General features: G+C 44.1%; 1 long non-coding RNA gene across 1 annotated transcript in view; it reads left to right on the forward strand.

The window, feature by feature from the left end:
• LOC138807068 (uncharacterized) overlaps positions 1-10,639 on the forward strand; it is a 57,038-nt gene extending 46,399 nt beyond the window's left edge. Inside the window, exons 3-4 of the long non-coding RNA XR_011366041.1 lie at positions 7,583-7,695; positions 10,221-10,639. This is a non-coding gene — a long non-coding RNA (uncharacterized lncRNA). The remainder of the gene's footprint in view (positions 1-7,582; positions 7,696-10,220) is intronic.
• Positions 10,640-19,381: the final 8,742 nt, after the last annotated feature.

Below are 19,381 nucleotides of genomic sequence, written 5' to 3' on the forward strand. Positions count from 1 at the left end.
GTGACCAAGACCCTGTGGTGAGGGGAGAGCAGGTGACAGGACCACCTAAAGAGTGAGGCCCAAGTTAGGCAGTGAGTTTGCGTCAGGCTGCTTGGGGAGCAGGTAAGGGCTCATCCATAGAATATTAATCTGGAAACTTCTCCGTGGTGGATCCTGAACGAATCTCGGCTTTTTTCTTTATACTTTCTCCAGCCACACCGCCTCCCCCACCCCCAGCCCCGGCCCCAAATTGTTGAAATGGCAACCGCAAAGAAGGATCACTTTGGTCATCAGCAAAGAAGAAAAGAAAAAGAAGAAATTGTAGAGAATTTTCTAGACACCTCATTTCCAGCCTTCTAGAAGCTGATCTGTATTTCTCTGGGCTCTCTTTCCACAGCTTTGAACTTTTCAGCTGCCATAGAAAGGTGATAGGAAAGGACAAGTCCATGGCCCTGTCAGAGGTGTGGGGTCAGGAGGTGGCCTGACAGACAGAAAGACAGGAAGGAACAAATGCAAGCCAAGGAAGAGCCCACTTGCCCTCATCTGACTTAGTGGATTCTTGGCTGCTAATAATGCAGGGTCCATTTGGAGGGTCCGGGCTTTGGCAATGGTGGGGAGGGCAGGCGCTCCAGAGGCCTGGCTGCCAAGCGACCGTGTGTGTGACTGCTCGGCGGAGGGGATGCGCCTTTGATGCGTTCAACATCAGAACATCAGAGCTGTTCTTCATCCTGAGAAGGGAGGTTCGGGTTAGTCAGCCAGGGCAAATAGCTCAAGGGAAATTTCATTTTCCCTTTGTTGGGCCCCCTGCTTTCATCTGCTGGGGATGTACATTCCAATGCCGCACGTGGGGAAGAAGCCTTACTGGGCCTAGCCCATTTGGGGCCCAAATGAAGAGCAGGTGCCCACCTGGGTCCTGGAGGCCAGGGCACAAGCCAACCTGGAGGAAGGGGCTGCTGCCCACCTAAGCTATCCTGTCCACAAAGTCCCCCACTGCCACTGTGGGGACACGATAGAGACTCTCAGCTCTGGCTAGTCCAACCAGTCTGGCCTCCCTTCAAACAAGGACATTTCGGTTTGTGTCTCTGCCTCCTCAGGCAGGAAAGTTTCCTTGTAAGAAAGGGAATAAAGGGCACACAAGAACACCACAGGTGGCCCCTCTCTGCCCCTGAGCTCACATGCAGTACATAGGACCAGAGGTCCTGGGTTCAAAACCATATACTGCCCCTATGAGCTATGTAACCTAGCAAAGTAATTCATGGTTCTCTTGCGTAGTCTCCACATCTGTGAAATGGTGTGTAGATAATACCAAAATCTGAGGAGAAGACAGGCAAACAGCCACTCCAAGATTTATCATCTTAGAAGGCGATTATCTAGAGCATCTCAAGTGTACGCAGGGTATGACTGTGTAAATTCTACAATGAGTAGAATAGGTGGGGGATGGGCCTGACTGGGGGTCACCATGAAGAGCCAACCATGCTCCCAGCATGCAATGGCCACCATGGGGTCAGAGTTAAAAAAGGCCTCACAAATACAAGCTCTCACTGAAAACATCCATCTGATATTCATTTGAACACAGGCCAGACACTCAATATTTCAAAAAGCAACTTCAAGAGATGATGTGGAGTAGAAATAATGCCTTTAATGCCAAACTGGGATTACAAATTAATCAACTTCGGCATCCATCTTCAAATGCATATTGAGCACATTGTAGTCTGGGGTCATATGCTCACTTTATTGGCTATGCTGGAACCCAGTTTGGGGGAGCTTATAATCTCCTGAAGGAAGCCAGGGGTACAGGGAAGGAGAAAGGGGTACAAGCTGGACAGGAGAGAAAACAGAATAGGACTGGTAAAATGATGGAAATCAAGCCAGGGAGCCCTTCAGTCCAGGAGAGCGTGGCAGTGGGAGGAAGCCGGGTGGAAAAATCACCAGACTGTGAGGTCCAGGCAGGCCACAGTCAGCTAGATCTGAGAGGTTTGCTGCAGACATTTGGTAATGGGGAAGCTGTTGAAATGAGCTTGACCTTGGGCTTGAAGTGCTATGCCCTCCAGCATGCTGAATGGTACCTGTGAAATTTGGAGGTCCTTTGGTGTCTGCAGGAAGTGCCTTCAGAGCGTTAGGTGACAGCTGGAGGCCTGAGGAGAGGAGAGATCTCCACAGGGGTTCTCTACCTCCTCCTTTTGGGAGCCCAGCATTCCATCTGTGTCAAGTGGGGACTCACACCACAAGGCCTGTGGCTGAAAGCATCTGATGAGCCATCTCTCGGGGGCCAGGTGAGCGTGAAAACCCTTCAGCTGCCACTGGACATGATTCATTCATTTGGTTAAGAACACTTATTGCATACCAACTAGGTGTAAGAAACAGTGTCAAGGGCTAGCAACCATTTTCTTCCAGAATCGGAATTATCTATAGACTCATAGCTGAGACTTTCTTATGGCAAAGCCACTAAGGAAGCTGCCCAAAATGTGGACTTCAGTCCGCCCACCGAGCGAGTCTGATCCAATGGGTGCAATGTGAGGCCTGGACATCTGTGTTTGAGCAACTGCAGATTGTTGTGTTACCTACTCAGGCTATTGTGCCTCCAAAAGGTTCAATGGTTGGAGTGTTGGATGTAATCATTAAGAGGTGATTGGATCACAAGGTCTCTGACCTAACCGATGGATTCATCTACAGATGGATTTATAATTTGATGCTATATGGGGAAGGCGATGAGACCCCACTGGAGGAAGAAGGACATGGGAGAAGAGCATATTTGTGCTCTGCCCTTTCCTCCTCTTGGCTTCCTAGCCGCCATGAGGTGAGCAGTTCGGCCCCATTGCACCCTGGCCACCAGGGTGCTCTGACTCTCACGGGTCCACAGCCACAGGGCTAAGTGACTAAAACCTCTAAAACGGGGAATCAAAGTAAACCCTTTCTCTCTCTCCATCTGTAAAGTGTGACAGTGAGCCAGACCAAGATGCTTTTTAATCTACTTAGCTATCACTTACAAAGCATTATGGTGGGATGGGTGCTGGACATTAGAAGGGCTAGCTCTTGCCCACAACTTGCTCCTGGTTATTGGAGAGGCTTGGGCTTACCACCTGCCAGTCCCTAATATTTCAGATACTCTAGTATGTGAAAACTCTAAAAGAAGAGGCAGAAATATGTTCTCTGGTCACTAGCCTTCTGGACCCAGTTGTTGTAAGGTTTCTATTGGCCAAAACTTACCATGAGCTAGTCTATTCCTCTTTCCTTCAATCGTCAGTCTTTGCAATAATCTCAGGAGACTGAGACTGGTATCACACGAATGTTCCCATTTAACAGATGAGATTCTAAGTGGAGTCATTTTCTAAGGTCTTGCATCTCTTGCAAAGAATAAACATGACTTGAATCCAGGCAGTCTAACTTCCTAGCCTACAACTCAGCTAATTATATGACTTTTAATTCAACACACTTTGATGTCGTTTTGTAGAATGAAATGCTGCTTTATAGGCAGTAATTCCAGAAGAGGGACTGTACAACTAGAAGAGAAAAGAATTGCTGTTTTGACTTGTATTTTAATGAACATAAGACATGTTTATGTCCCTGGTGCCAAGGTGGGAAGTAGAAGGTAGATTTGAGAAAGGGGGGTGGTTATCTTCATGAAGAGCAAGTTCAAAGTTGAATTTCACAAACAGCTGAAAACCTCATTTCTGAAGAACAATTGGGAATGGTAAAACTTAGAGACTTGACGCTATCAAAATGTGAGAAGGGTTTGGACAAACAGCTACTCCCCTGCATCATGGAAATTGTTTAATCATTCTGAGACATAATTATATACAAAATTTCAAGTGTGCATGACTTATGATCATGCAATCACTTTTAAACATATCCATCTGTTTCTACCAGGATGAATAAAGGAAAACTGGAAATACCCTAAGTAGAAAGAGGATGAACAGAAAGAAGGTCTCAAGCCATAAGACTCTTCCTGTCACATCTCAACTTGGCTGTTGCAATTTTCAGCTTAAAAAAATCATGACTCTGGGATCTTTGTGCTCTGGTCTGGAGAGCTGGCCAGGAACTTTGGCTCCTTCTTCTACTCACACTGACATCTTGAGAGCAACTTTTTCTCTGTTATAAAATGGGACTGATAATAATAGTGCCTTGCTTATATGTACTGTAATTATTGTTAAAAAGAGAAAGGCATTGCCTGGCACTGGTGGCTCATACCTATAATTTTAGCTACTCTGGAGGCTGAGATCTGAGGATCACTGCTCAAAGCCAGTCCAGGCAGAAAAGTTCATGAGATTCTTATCTCCAATTAACCACCAGAAAACTGGAAGTGGGGCTGTGGCTCAAAGTGGTAGAATGCTAGCCTTGAGCAAAAGAGCTTAGGGATAGTGCCTAGACCCTGAGTTCAAGCCCCAAGAAAAGATTAAAGACATTAATAATGCTGGGAACTAGTGAATGGGGCATAGTATTCTACATAGATGAAGTGAATATCAGATGGAAGGATGATGATGATGATGATGATGATAGTGGTGGTGGTGATGTTGATGATAGTGGTGGTGATAGTGATGGTAATGGAGATGATATAATAGCAGTGGTGAAGATAGTGGGAATGAAGTTGATGATGATGACAGTGAGGATGATGATGCTAGAGATGGTGGTGATGATTGGCTGTGGCTTGAATATGCCCAGATAGTAATTAAGAAAGTTAATACAAGCCAATAATAATAATAAAGAGTAAAGTTCAGAGAAATGAACTTTTCCAGGATGAGCCAAAATTGGATCCTTACCCACAATTTAGATAATTACACCAATTAGATATTGTAGGCAAGAAATCAGTCAGAAAACCCTCAGAGCTGGCCCTGAAGGAGAGGAAGCAAACTCTTCCACCGAAGACAGGGTTTAAAGGCTCAGCCCAAAAGCTGATGTTATTAGGGCTAAGTATGGTGGACACAGGCAGTCACATGGCCATGGTGACAAAAGCCCCATCCCTCAGGACAGGAATGGGTGGTGGCAAACACTTTTGTGTTACCTCCAGTGCCAGTATCTTTTGCCATACTAAGGGTCTGAGACTCGGTTCAGGATTTTTTTCCATACTTTTTATTCCTATCCACTGAAAGGGTCAGATCCAAATGTTGTTCCTGTAAACACCCCTGAACTTCGGTCTCCAAATTTGACTCCATCCTTAGGACCTAGCTACTGCTCTTTGCTGTCCAGCCCGCTGCCCCTTGGGGGCCCAGGGAACCAGCAAATGGGATTTCTTGATAGTTAACAGTTGGCAGTATCTCACATACCACCTGGGAGCAACTTGCTCTGAGGAGATGGCCTTGGATTCTGCAGAGATCTACCCAGGCTTCCTCCTCCATGCAAAACAACAGATCCTTTGGAGTAGTAAAGTCATACTGTGTTTCCAGCTCTAGCACCGAGGCCTGCTCTCTACCACGAAGCAATTTTCATTTCAGTGGAAGACGTAGGACGTTCCAAATCACTGCTGAATAATTCTGCATCTGCCGCACGCGTGCCTGCAAAGCAGCCACTCTGCTCTGTTTACCAACACAATTAAACCTCGACCCTTCCCTGCTTCAGTACAAACAGACTCTTATCTACTTAACGTCGGCTGATTAAGCCATCGAGCCTACAAAAAAACCCCACAGTAAACAGATATTAATAACCAACTTCACAGTGATTCAGGTGGATGGAGTGTGGGATCTCCTGGCAGACTCCTCAGGCCTGAAGGTGGAAAAGTTCACACCTTCCTGACACCCGTTATAAAACACTGCAACATCACAACTTTCCAACCATATCTAAAAGGCCAATTTAGGCCTCTCCCCATCCGCACGGATGGCCGTGGTTCAGCAGGTATAAAGTGGTAATAGCCGCCGTCCAGCTCTGGGTGGATGCCAGCACAGATGTGTTCAGTCAAATGACTAATTGAAAACCTTCCACAAAATCAGCAGCCTGGCCATTTTCCCTGCATAATAAAACAGTGCTGATAAAGGCAGTGGAGAAAAAAAAATCCACCCATCTCATCATCAGTGCCATTAACAATCATGAGTAAAGATGAAAAACAACGCATGGCTTACTCTGCAAATGAAGGCATATAACTAGATGCCTTCCCTGGGGCCCATTACCCATTTTAATAATACATCAAAGAGCCCAAGCAAACAGTTTGTATGTGCAAACCAAACAGAGCAAAGTATATACAGTTACCGCATACAGAGACAACTCCCAGCACTCTGGATTTAACAAATTTATAAAGGTACATAACATGATAGCTATTAGCAAAATTAAAAGAGAACCATTATAGACATAGAGGCTGTTCAGCTCACCAGAAAAGAAGGCACAGCAATGCCAACTTTCAATGCAGGAGTGTTTGACTTCCACCTCCCCCCCACCCCACCCCCTCTGCTTTTTTTTTTTTATCCTTTTCCTCCAAGAGAGCAGCCTGACTTGGACTCAAATTATGTGCATGAATAATAAAATACCATCTAATTAAAAACTGTAGTTAAATATGCAAAAATTAATGGTAATGAGATTGTGCGATGCCTTTGAGTATAGGCAGTTTATGAATTACTCACAAGAACTCCTTTGCTTGACCTAAAGAGAGAATAACAGAGACGGCTTTGAACACTCTTACTTCTGGTACTGAATTTGTCCCATGATGCTTTGGGTGAGCAAATGACCAACCAAGGGTGGAGAGGCAGCCTAGGCCAAGCATTCTCTTGGAAGGATTGTTTTGTGCACAAGGACGAGTGTGAGTCTTGAGACCTGAGTAGGAGCTAAGGCTGGCTGGACAAATGGACCTTGGGATGAGAAGCTGGTGGGATGTAGTTTTTGACTCAGTTAAGGGTGTGTTCCTGCAAACTATCCAGAACCTTCTTACCTTCCCAGTCACCAGAGTTACACCCACAGTCTGGATTGTATCAGATCCTTCCAGCAGAGTGTCCTCACACCAGCTCTTTTGTCAGGGACAAAGACTGCTTTTAGAAATTTCTCCCCAATTGGCAACCTACTTTCCCCTGGTAACCTCTGAAGCCATTGCTATATGGTCCGTAAAAGCTCTTTACCATAATTTCTTTAGTCTGGTTTAAAGAGGCTAGAGTCTCCATTTGCCTCAAAACTCTCGTAGCTTTTGGTCTCTGGGCACTTGAGCATGCATTTGGAATGGTCTCTGTTGACTGTCAGGAGCCTACATCTTACCTAGAGTCTCTGCTTGGAGCTATGGGGCTTTACCTTCCTCCAGTGTCTGTCTTCCCAAGTCCTCAAGGCTGGAGGCCCTGTTGAGGAATTTGGAAGGAACAGAAGGCCAGAACCCTGTAGGAAGGAGGTTCAATTGCAGTACATCTGCTGAAAGGGAAGCATTAAATGCTGAAAACACAGGCATTTCTTTGGGGAGGGATTTCTCATTAAAGGGAGTCTGGTGGCAAGTGTCAGCACCTTCCCAGCAAATCAGTGTCCTCCTGCTGTGGAAAGTGTTTCCCATTAAGCCTGTGAGCAGCCCAGGACTCTCAGCTGTGCAAGGGACCAATTGTCATGACGCTAGCAGAGAGGTGACTTTCTTCACTGTCAGCTGACTTGGTATCACTTGAGGCACATGTGAGAATGGTGAACTTTGTCTTCTGTTCCTTCTTTTCAGTGCAGAAGTTGCAACGTCTCCCCTCCAGTCACAGGATCCTGCCTGGACTGTCTGGTCAACAGTGTCAACCGTCAAAGCCCTGGGAAGAATCTGTAATGGATGGTATGGCAGAGGTATAAAGCTCTACAGGCTGAGCCTTCTTAAAATCAAGGGGCAAGTCACACTTCTATTTGGGTACCTTACAAAGGCTTGGTGCTAATTAGTTATATTCCTTACTGACTAATTGATCGATTGATTTGGCCACGATGTTGCCCAACTCAGGCATATTGAAGACTCAGTTGAACATCCAGCCTCTGTTGTCACTTAGACTGGATGTAAGATTTCAGCTTTGTTACTTGCTGTGTGATCTTGGAGCATTTCTCTCACTTCTCTGAGCTTTAGATTCCTTGTCTACACATGTATGATATGATATGATATCTCCTTTATAAGTATTGATTAAGTGAGATGACGTCACAAAGCACTTGCTAAATACAATACTTCACAATTGTGAAGTAGTCAATGAATAGTACATCTACTCTATAGTAGCAACAATGCTTCTTAGAGCTGATTTTCTGTAAAATTGCCCCAAACAACATAAAGAACAGATTAAAAAGTTTGCACATTTTCTCTTGTATAACGGAAGTTCAGAGGTTTCCAAAGGGTATTCAGCTGTTCATTTAAGTTTGGAGTCCCCTGGGACTTTCCTATATGGTTCCAAGATAGCTGCCAGAGCTCCAGCTCTCTCATCTCCACAAAAGCTCAATTTAGAGCAGGAATGCAGAGGAGTGGAATAGGGATTTTTTTTTCTTGCTCATCCCTGATGGGGGAAGTATAATCCTAGATCCCTAGCAGGCTTCTCTTTCTGACCCATTCACTATTACTGGATCACATGTCCATCTCAAAAAAAAAAACAACAACTCATCATAGAGTATATTGGCCTTGGTCACCTATGACTCATTCACTAGAACTGGACTGACCTTTCCTAAGTACACAGCCTTTGGGAACCTGAGCACCACACTTCTGCTATCAAGAGAAAAAATGGGGGATGACATGTAGGTGAGCAATTGAGAGTATCTATCAAATTCCATGATAGTGGATATTATCATTATCATTTGATAGATGTGAAAATGGAGCCTTTTTTAATGAGGAACACACAATTTATAAGTGATAGAATGAAGTCTAAAGCCCAGATCTTTAGGCTCCCAATTTTATATTGATTTCACTATTTATCAATGTAATATTAAGCCTGAAACTGAGCTCCCTGGCAGATGGCTGGGTGCGGAGGGAGGGGAGGAAGGGGATGAACAGAAGATGAGCTCTATCATTCATCTCATGATCTTATCAAGAGGAAGTATATAAGTGAAGCTGTGGTATTAAGTTTTTGGAGGCATTCATTGTGGGGTTTTACTCATCCAGGATATAAGAACAATGTGTGGTATTGCCCATCACTAGTGGGAAGTGCTCTACACTTGGATAAAGAGTAGAAGTTTTAATATTTTGTTTTGTGTTAGGAGATATGGAATGTCATGAAGCCAGGTTTTGAATAACCTTAAAAATTTTTGGCAGAGAAGCTAATCTCTATAGTAATGGAACAGATCAGAACTAATAATAGAACATTGGGAACAATTACTCAGTACATTTTTTGGCAGAGCTAAGCTGAGCTTTGGTGATGTGAGATTCTTGGTGTGTCATGACCCCATCCTCTTTGCTTCCACTCAAAAAGCCAAGCAGTTAGAGCGAGACTTTGCAGGCTCACTTTGCACTGGTTCTTCCTTACGAGTCAATCACTGGCTATTATCAACTTAATTATTATGGCTTATTCCTCACGCTGAAGTGGTGAAGCAGAGACATGCCTCCTTAGTTCCATTCAATATGCAGAAGTGGGAAGAAATTCACTTCCACCAGGAGTAGGTCATGAAAGAGAAAACTCTACTGCTGTTGCTGCTTCTCCAGTTTGAGTCGTGGTTTTTTAAATTCTGTAAATGTGTGTCTGACCTCTGCTGCTAGTAACTCACTGCACTGGAGAAGTCTGCTAGCTGATTTTCTGGCTGGTATTGCAGGTGTGTGTGTGTGTGTATATACGCATGCGCCAGTACTGGGACTTGAACTCAAGGCCTGGGTGCTGTCCCTTAGCTTTTTTTAGTGAGTTGAGCCACAGCTTCATTTTTTGGGTAGTTAATTGAGGATAGGAGTCTCATGGGCTTTCCTTCTCAGCTTTGCTTTGAACCACAATCCTCAGATCGCAGCCTCCCAAGCAGCTAGGATTTTAAGTACCCACCACCACCTGCTATGGCTGGCATTTATCTGTAGCTATGGCCTGCTCAGCTCCTCTTCAATCCCACAGTGACCTTTATCCATGTAGAGCTGAGTTGCCTACATAGGTATACACAAAGTGAGTCAGCCGGGCAGTACCATCTCTCCGCCAGCCCTGCGCTGCCTGGCAGAGCGTCTGGGCAGGGTGGACTCACTGTCAGGCTTCCGGCTAGGCACCATCGCTTACCTTGCCTTAAGAACCTCCCCATGTTTGTTTATAAGGGAGGAAATGAAGCATTTCTGCTGTAAGAAATGGCTTCTTGTGTATAAAGTATTTGTCAGTCTGGTTCTAAAGGCATAAAACAATCATTCACACCTTTTTTCTCTTTAATAATGATGACACTAGGCCCTGGTACCCACGAATGTCTGCCTCCAAGGAGAAGGCATTAAGTACGAACCACACAGGCTCGAGAGTGCATTGAGAAGGAACTGCGCATGCTCACGATACAGCGTTGATGATAAACTGCACATGCTCAGGAGATGGCATTGAGGATGGATTGCGCATGCTCGGGATGTACTAAGTTCAAAGCTGTTCTGGGGACGCTTGATTCATTGTTCCCATAACATCGCCCAACTTCCACTAAAGACATGCTGCCTTTCAATAAACATCAAAAATTCACTTTATCATTTAAATTATGCAGTTTACTTTGACCTTGCTTTGGAGGCGCCATTTGCTTCTTGGGAGATGGATTTTCACAAAATTAAAGGCAGGAAAATGCTCATACAATAATATAGGAGCTTCCTCATATCAAATAAGCTTTGCAATGCACAGGTAGAAGTTTAAATCTTTTGTTTTTTGAAATTTCTTTTGCCTTTACTTGTTATTATTATACTACCTGTAATAAATTTAAGGATAAAATGCGTTTTTACTATTTTATTTCTGATAGAAGGCATTGTTTGGGAGCAGGTTTAGGAAGATGGTTTATTAAGGGGAACACATTATTCTGAGACATCTGAAATTTTCATAGTACTTTGGTTAAAAATGGGAAGCTACAATGAAATGCATATAATTATTCTACAATGACTTATTGAGCATATACTCTTGGCCTGGCACTGACCTCAGGCTCCTGGGGACAGGGGAGAGGGAATGGAGGAGCCTAAGACTTAATACTGAATCCTTCCCCAAAGAAATGCCTATCAGAGCCAGTATGAGTGGGTACATGGGCCAGGTGAGGGCTGGAATGGGGCCAACAGGAGACCTGTACCCCACCTAAAAGGGGGATACTACTCACTCCATTAGGCTTGTTTGTGTGGGAATTCTGGCTGGATATAAAGCAAGGTTATTTCATTTAAGAATAACAAAAAAAATCAAAAATATTACATCAACTGCTTCTGCTTTTCAATGTTAAATTCTTCATTTAGGAAGATTTAAAAGTGTGAGGGGAAATGAAACTTGTCAGGCTGCTCTTTTCTCTAAATCCATGTATTGGCTTGATACTCTTCATCTGGCCTTGTGAAAAAGTTCATTACACCTTTTTCAGTCAAAACTACCTTTGAGTCTTTAAATCTCTCTTCCCACCTAGTTTTTTTTTTAATTTTTATTTTTTTATTGTGAAAATACTGTACAGAGGGGTTACAATTACATGGGGAAGATAGTGAGTACATTTCTTATCAAGCATTGTACCTTCCTCCTTTGTTTACCCTTCCCATCCCTTCCCATCCTCCCTCCCCCTCACCCAATCCTCCCCCCCCCCAAGTTGTAAAGTTCGTTTTCGACATGACAACTTGTACTTCTCATTGTTGCAACAGGTCCACCTGTATCCTTATTGAAATGATTGTTTTTCCCCTTCCCCTCCACAAATTATACCGACATCAAATACAGTGAAAGCAGGGGTTATACTGTGGGGGAGGGACATACAAATCAACAAATAAATAATCTTATAATTGCGTTAGAAACAAATGCATGAAAGAAAAAAAACCATTTAAAATACATATCTTAGGGTTCATTTTCCTAACATCACCTTATCTGACCTTTTCTGCTTGACTCATACATATACTAGATATTGCAAATAAGGGAAATCATGGGACCTATGTTTCTTTGGGCTTGGCTTACTTCACTTAATATAATTTTTTCCAAGTCTTTCCATTTCCTAACAAATGGGGCAATGTCATTGTTTCTGATGGAGGCATAGAATTCCATTGTGTATATATACCACATTTTCTTGATCCATTCATCTACTGAGGGGCATCTGGGTTGGTTCCAGATCTTAGCTATGGTAAATAATGCTGCAATAAACATAGTTGTTCTGGTAGCTTTAGTGTGGTCTTGTTTGTAAACATTTGGGTAAATGCCCAAAAGTGGGACTGCTGGGTCATAGGGGAGCTCTATGTGGAGTCTTTTTTTTTGGTTGGCTGTAGGGCTTGAACTCTGGGCCTGGGCGCTGTCCCTCAGCTCTTCAGTTCAAGGCAAGCACTCTACCACTTGAGCTACAGCGCCACTTCTGGTTTTCTGGTGGTTTATTGGAGATAGGAGTCTCACGGTCTCTCCTGCCCGGGCTGGCTTTGAACTGTGATCCTCAGATCTCAGCCTCCTGAGTAGCTAGGATTACAGGCGTGAGCCACCAGCGCCCAGCTTATGTGGAGTCTTTTGAGGAACCTCCATACTACTTTCCAAAGTCCCACCTAGTTTTTTTAAGATGAAAGAATTTCTGCTTAATTGACTTGAGACATTGACCTTGTGAAAGGTGCCCAGCAGGAATTAGAGGTATGGCTCAGGTGGGTAGAGCAATGAGCAAAAGCACCACAGACTAAGTCTGAATTCTGGTCTTGGACCAAAAGAAGGAGGAGAAGAGAGAGACACTGGGGATGAGGGCTGACACTGGGGATGAGGGCTGACATTGCAGCTCAGCTTGGTTTCAATGGTCAGTTCACACTTGATTTCTTGTACTTACATAAAAAAGGATGCTAATAGTTGGAACGTGGTGGCAGAGAGGAAAGATGAGAGAGAGATGGAGAGACAGAGACACAAAGAGAGACAGAGAGACACAGAGAGAGATACAAGAGATATACAGACAGAAATACAGAGAGACACACACAGAAAGACCGAGACCCAAAGACAGAGAGGCAAAGAGGAGACGGATGGAAAGAAGAGCCAGAAACAGAGAGAAGAGCTAAGAATGAACAAAAAATGGAAAGGAATAGCAATGCTCATATTGTTTATTCATCCACTGATCCTTCCTGAGCATCTATTTTGTTTCAGGTTTGGAATATTTGGGTGAGTGGAGCCATGTCCTTGCTTTCATGAGCTTTCATTCAGCAGAGGTATAGAATGGCCACAACATGAACAAGTAAAATAAAATAAATAAAAAGACATTTAAATGGCAGTCAATGTTAACAAATTAAATAAGACCCCGGGCTAGAATGTGACTAAGAGTTACATTAATGGGAATGCATTGGGAAATGTTGATGAGAAGAACTTTTAGCCAAAATAGAATGTGACTAGAGTTACATTAATGGGAATGCCTTGGGAGTTGTTGATGGGAAGAACTTTTAGCCAAAACCTGGACAGTGCTAAGAAGCCAGTTATGGCAAGGCTTGCAGAGAGGTAGGAAGGGACATGGGGCAAAATAACCTTGAATTATAGGTTGGCTATTCCCATTTTCGATTTTCCTAGTATGCTTGATTAACAACAAGAAAATAGCTCCATTTGGTATTAGAATGTCTTTCTAATTACAACGTCTCTCTGTTGGAATATCTTTCCTATCCTTGATAGTCCGGCTCTCCAACAAGAATGAGCAAATGTCAAGCCTAGAACCTAAGGCAATCATAGCTGGTTAGCATTCCTTTCATGCTCGTTTTTCATTTCTATCATTTCTGTCTGATTTTTCAGGGAATTCCATGGTAGAAAATTTCCATTTTGAAAAGAAAGAGTTCAATGAAAAGAGTAAGTCAAACATTAAGACACAATTTAATCAGGCATCAGTTTGAGACATTCTAGAATTGGGATAATGGGAATTTCCTGCCTGGTTCTCTTCTTTAGAATTACACCCAAATTAAAGGAAAAAGAGGCTGGAGGCATGGCTCAATTGGTGGTGTGATTGCCTAGCAAATAGGGCCTCTGAACTCAATTCCCACCACAAAAATTAATAATAATAATAATAATGATAGCAAAACAACATAATAATTTTACCATAAAATGGAAGCTTCTCAATGTCCTAATCACTTTTGTTTCTGAAAGAGGATCCAAATTCTTCACTATACAGTTCTACCTAGAAAAAGACTAGGTTACCCAGAATTCCTTGCTGCTAAATGTGGTCAAACAGTTCTCAAGACCAGTCATATACATAATTTCTGAGATGTGTCCTAGGGGAGTGACGCTTCCTACTTCCTGGAGCTCCAAGACCCATGAGGATTTTGGAATGGTAGCAGAGCAGTGAGACTGAGGATGCCTACATTTCCATTATCCCATGTAGGCTACTTTTGGCCTTCTGGAGACAAGAAAGACATTTGTTGTCTATTCAAAACCCATTGTAATTTTTATTTATGTATGTATGTATGTATGTATGTATTTATTTATTGTCGGTTGTGGGCTTGAACTCTGGCTCTGGGCGCTGTCCCTCAGCTCTTCAGCTCAAGGTGAGCGCTCTACCACTTGAGCCACAGAACCACTTCTGGTTTTCTGAGTGGTTTATTGGCAATAAGAGTCTCATGGCCTTTCCCGCCCAGGCAGGCTTTGAACCGTGATCCTCAGATCTCAGCCTCCTAATTAGCTAGGATCACAGGCGTGAGCCACCGATGCCTGGCTCCATTGTTATTTTGGGTTGTAACTCCTGAATGCACTTGGATATGTCAAATCTTGTAGGGAAGCATACCAATAGTTGAATTTGGGGAATAAGAGGAGAGGACAGGGATGAGAATGTGGTCTCAGGTCAAGGCCCTTTCTTGGGGAGCAGTGTTTGTTGTACCAGTGGAAGCAACCTCCCTTGGTAATCTGGGAAGCGTGATAAGGTGGAATTCACTGGACCAATGAGGTAATTCTTGAATATTCATTAGAGGGAGTCATCTGGGCATGCATCAAGCTCCCTGCCTGCCCTGAAGTGGCCCAAAGCTCTAATGTGAATTCTGGAAGGCAGTCACTTAACTCTATCAGCAATAGAGGCTGCCCTTCATGGAGCCAGCCATGGTACTGCATGCGTTTCCTGCTTCTTTCATGGCTCCCCCAAACAACCAACCATGTGATATAGTCACATCATCAATATTCCCTTTATAGAGAGGAGGACACAAGATTCCAAGAGATTGTGCAAGTTCCCAAGGATCCACCCCAGGCAGACAGTCAAGGGCTGCATTAGAGGTTGACACGTAGGGAGGAGAGATGAAAGTCAACATGATGGAGCAGCCAGGAGGTGAGCTGGGTCCTCCCCATGCTAAATGGTCCAGTTGGGGATGGGAGGAATTCAACATGGTAAGAACAGTGTAAGCTAAGTCTTGGAGGGTGAAAAACACATGTGAGTGGGTGCACCCAGTTGGCGGAGGCAGGGAAGGGAGAGAAGGAGCTGAGGCCGGAGTTATAGGGTCAACCAGATGGTGGCGGCTTAGAGGAACTGGAGGTACCCATTGGATTCTGAAGCACAATAGTGACACGAAGTGTGGTTTGCTTTGCTTGCTCTTGTTAACATGAACTCTGCCAGATGTCTGTAGTAAGTGGAGTTAGAACATGGACACTCCCTATGGGCACAGACTACGGCCCCCCTACCGGGACTTGCTCACTTTCATCCCATCTTACGTGGTCACTGCTGTCCATGCTGATCTAGAAGGGGGCAGACACTGGGTTCCCATGACTATGATCTAGAGATCCACCCCTTACTGCCCCCCTAGATGGATACACAGATGGACAGGATCTCATGCAGCTCAGATTCCTGACACACAAAAAAATGTTTTCCTGAGTTTTTTACATTTGTGTTTATTGAAAACTTTCACTCTGAGTGCTAATGGCTCATGCCAGTAATCCTGACTACTCAGGAGGCTGAAATCTGAGGATCATGGTTCAAAGCCAGCCCAGGAAGGGAAGTCTGTGAGACTCTTACCTTCAATTAACTACCAAAAAGCTAGAGGTGGAGCTTTAACTCAAGTGGTAGAGTGCTAGCTTTAAGAAGAAAAAGCTAAGGGACAGAGCCCAGGCTGTAAGTTCAAATGTTAATACCAGGACACACACACGAGTGTGCGCGCGAGCACACACACACACACACACACACACACACACACACACACACACACATACACACACACTTTTTCATTCTTGTCAGTTTTCCTCCAGGCCTAACTCCCACAAGAGACTTTCATTGGCCTGTAGAGAGAAGGGGTAGTCCCAGTACTCACCTCGCTTTACTTCCCAATGGCTGGACCTGACCTTGGAGTGCTTTTATGGAAGGGAGTGGCTTCCATTTTCCCTCTAGGTGAAGGCTGGAGGTTGGATAGAAACTTCAACTGTATCTAAAGAATTAAACAATGACTTCATCAGGAAGGATGGCATTGATCCTGAGAGCTCCAAAGGAGAGGACCCACTGGGCGCATCCTGATGTCACATGCCTAGCCACCTGCCATCATGTCCATCTGCCATCATCCATCACCCTGCCCTGCTCAGCACCCCTTCTCCAAAGTTTCTTCATACTTCTGCTGTGGGTTGTGGACCCCAATGAAAGTGTCCAACTGGTACAGGTAGGATCCTTATAACATTTGCACCCCTGGGAGTCAAATGGAAAAGTCACCATTTTTCTTGGATGAACAGTGTTTAGCCAATTGAAAGTTAGGTCTGTAGTTCTCCTCCCTTCCCTCCTGCTCCCAGTTTCCTTGCACATATACAGGGGTCTTGGGCTTCTGGATATGGACCCTATATCTAATTTCTGTCCATGTCACAATTCAGCCATCGCTCGGCTGCCTAAGGATCTAGTGTCCTGGTTAGGGTGAGACCAATGGCTGGCAGACTATAGCCTATTTTTATTTGGTCTACTGATCTCAAAGGGGTTTACATTAAGAGGGTCCCCACTCTTGGGGACCCTCTTAAACTTGGGATCCCAAGTTTAAGGGCATTTGGGGAGGAGAAAATGTCCCACTGTAGAATTAAACCTAATTATCATCAAATGAAGCCACAGATGTTGCTCTTTTTAGGAATTCACTGGCTAATCTTTGCTACACAGGAAACTCCTCAGTGGCTGGGTCTCTTTGGGGACCCAAATTCCAGCTCCAGTCCCATTGCTGACCCCTCTGCTCCCCCACAAGGTCCCTTCCATCTTCTCTCAGCCTGCATAATAAAATACTTTATTATGCAGTCATTAGCACTTTTTAGAGGGTGGCTTCTTAGAATAGAACTCAGAGTCTAGGCACATGCTTTACCATTGGAGCCAGGCCCCCAATCTTTTTGCTTTTAGTTTGTTTTTCAGGTAAAGTCTTGTGTTAACTTTGTTCAGGTTAGCTTCAGAAGGTGATCTTTCTCATCTCTGCCTCTCTTTGTGGCTGCGATGACAGACAGGGGCTGGAATTGAACTGTGATTCGACTATCTCCACCTCCCATGTTGCTGGGATTATAGATGAGTGCCACTAACTGATCTCTTACTACCACAGTTCCAGTAGTCTTGTTTTAACATTTAAAGTGATTTCTTCTGAATTGTGTTAAAATATACACTGTAAAAAGTATCAACGCAGCCATTGTCAAGCGGCATTGTCAAGTTCAATAGCATTGTGTGAACTCATGTCATCCTGCAACCATCAACACCATTCACTCCAGGGTTCTTTCTTCCTTGCAGATTGAAATTCTGTCTCCATTAGCTTCCCCATTCCTGCCTCCTCCAGTACTTGGCAGGCATTTCTACTGCTCTTCATGAGTCGGGCAGTAAGTATCCCATGCACGTGTACGTGGAAACCTAAGAGTATTTGCCCTGACATGCCTTGTTATTTCCCTCATATCCTCAAAGTTCTCCCATATTGCAGAATATATCATAATGTCCTTCCTTTTTAAGGTTGAGTAATATTCCATAATATATCTATTCATAGATTCATCTATGAATAGACAAGTGTTTGGGCTGCTTCCATATCTGGACTATTTTGGATGAATAAAGCATGGGTATCTCTTTGGATCTACTTTCAATTCTTTGGGGGGTGTAAGTCCAGAAGTGGGATCACTGGATCATAGGTAATTCTATTTTTAATTTCTTGAGGAACTGTTATGCTGGTTTCCATAGCAACAGTGCCATTTAATCTTCTCACCAACAGTAGCCAGCTTCACCTTTCAAAGCCAAAAAGGTTCGTAGAAGTCTTTTCCTGATAAAATACCACCCATTTTTGGAGAATAAAAAATCCTGTCTCCCTTGAGCAGCAGTGTTTGCCCCAGCTGCATGTGAGAGTCACATGGGACATTTAAAAAATATATATCAGTGACCCAGGGGACAGCTCAGTGGTGGAGCATGTGCTTAGCATGTGTGAGGCCCCGAGTTACCAGGTAAAGCCAAAACAGTCCAAAACAATCCTTCCCAATTCCCCTCCAAACCCAGAAGTCCTCACTGTGCCTCTGTGTGTATTGGGGGGAGGGTTGGGGAATAAGGTAGGGGTCCCTGGGGACACAGATGTTCTTTCTGTTCTCCCAGACCCATCCCCAACTCACGGGGTCAAGAGCCTGCCCTTGAAAATCAGCCCTGCCCTGTAGCCAGATTTTAAAATAACTGGTGTCTTGTGTGGCAAGAGAACCTTCCCGGGAGCCCAGCTCCAGGAAGCAATCGACATGTCCCTGTACTTATGAGTGCCGTTGGGCAGAGGTGCTGACACGCGGCTTCCTGGTGTGATAATGGGTGTGTCAGAGACAGAGGCCATCTGGAGTGAAGGGCAGGAGAGGTGAGGGCTGCAATAGGGGACACACCCTGGTCTTCAGCACCCTTTCAGGGACATCTCTAGGAACTCAAGATCTCCTTAGAGATATCTTCCCATTTCTCACATGCACAACACACACAGACCAAGTGTTTGGGGCTAGGATGGTTCCGTTCAGCCCTACTAAACCCAAATTCTGGCTCTTCTTCTCTCAAGTAACCAGAAAATAAGGTTCTAGATCAGCCAAACCAAAGACAGGCAGAAAAGAGTCATGTTGACATTTTTTTCTCTCTGTGAATCCAAATAGCCACTCTCTTCTTTGGTGGTAATTTTAGGAGGGCTGGTCAGTTTGAAGGTCTTCCTCCAGAGGCTGAGATGCCAGGAGAGACTTTAAACTCTGCTTCAGAAAATACTGAGGAGTGGCGACTGTGTGCACTTAAATGACCTAGAATGAAGACAAGGCACAAGTTGTTTGTTTTCTTGTTGTTGTTGTTATTGTTGTTTTTAACCCCCAAGAGTGGCCTTGTAGGTTTAATTGTAAAGTATAATTGTTTCAAGATATTCCATGGTGGGACTCTGTGAAATCATGTTTTTAATGTAGACCCCCAAATAAAATGCTCTTTTTTTTTTTTTTTTTTTTTACTACACAGCAGATGTTTCTTAATTCACTAGCGCCAGGCATTGGGGGTATTAAGATTATTCCTTGGTATTTTA

This window comes from Dipodomys merriami, unplaced genomic scaffold (genome assembly GCF_024711535.1).
Source record: "Dipodomys merriami isolate MVZ:Mamm:240054 unplaced genomic scaffold, mDipMer1.0.p SCAF_41, whole genome shotgun sequence".
In the NCBI taxonomy this organism is placed as follows: Eukaryota; Metazoa; Chordata; class Mammalia; order Rodentia; family Heteromyidae; genus Dipodomys; species Dipodomys merriami.